The following is a 1,326-nucleotide window of genomic DNA, read 5'->3' on the forward strand; positions in this document are numbered from 1 at the left end:
ATAATAAAATAATTTGACATACCTGATGTTACAACAACTGTTCAAAATTTTGTCCACCGACGTGTAAACACATTTGGGTCCGTCTTACTCAGTTTCTATGAACTAACACAAATGCTGTCTTGTTTCACCATAACACAAACGCTTCACCATAATAAAAATGTTTTCTTGCTTCACCATAAACTAAAACGATATCCATCAACTCCAGGTTGTTATACACGCAAGCCATTTTTGACACTAACTACTAAAAAACTATTGTAAACATCGGATTTCAGTATTCTGAATCGCTGAGGCCACGTGGCTCTCCATGCGTATTACGAATGACGCTAGAGACTACAGTTGTCCAGCTATGTAATGGTTGAAAACACTACAACTTTAATAATTTTTTTCTCGGAAACTAAGGATTTTACAAAAATTTTTTTTACAATATTGACTCCATTTCTCATGCCGCATCTATTCCCAAATGTTTATGGATAAGTTGTGAATCACCCTGTATATATATATATATATACAGGGTGTGGCGTGTTTAATGCAGAAAATTAAAAACCTAGACTCTTGACAATAAATGAAGTAAAATAATATATGCTACCATAAGGCGATTATGAGACTTGAGTATCAAAAATATTTTCCAAAAAATTACAAGAAGTGACAAATTGTTAATGCCGGTCCTGTTTAACATAGTGCAAAAAACATTGACCTAGTTCGCACTCGGCACGGCACCTGCGGAGTGTCAGTTAGTGTCAGGACGGTTTTTACTTGCGGGCGAATTGCTACTAAGCTGTGTTAAAAAGATCGCGCTTCTGCTGTTTAGACGTTAAGTGTTTATTAAACACGTTTCTTATTTTTTATATTTTAAGTTATTGTTTTAACTAAATTGCCAATGGATAACGAGGACAACAATAATACGTTTACTACTATCGAACGTCCTGACATGGTGATAGTTATAATAGCGGTAAGTTTGCATATTTTTTGTTTGTCGTGATCCAACCTATCACTTGCTAAAATAATAGTAGTCTTTTCTGTAACACCATGTACTTTGTTTCTACAAACCTCTTGTCTGGGATTGCACATTATCATTTACAGTGAAATAACTAATTGAATTTTATGTTTAATTTTCCTTTTAATTAAAACGAGAGGATTGTATTAAACTGGCCAAAATTATTTATTATTGCATTAAAACATTTTATCTCTTTTGTGTGTATTTCATACATTTTAATTTGGCAACACTGATTTGCGCAAAGGCTCGACTCTCTGTTAAGTTCGGTTCGGCAAGCGTGCGCTGATGTTAATCGAATGGCATGACATTTTTTGACCAGGACCGTACTAAGA

Source organism: Anoplophora glabripennis, unplaced genomic scaffold (genome assembly GCF_000390285.2).
Source record: "Anoplophora glabripennis isolate ALB-LARVAE unplaced genomic scaffold, Agla_2.0 scaffold1252, whole genome shotgun sequence".
In the NCBI taxonomy this organism is placed as follows: domain Eukaryota; kingdom Metazoa; phylum Arthropoda; class Insecta; order Coleoptera; family Cerambycidae; genus Anoplophora; species Anoplophora glabripennis.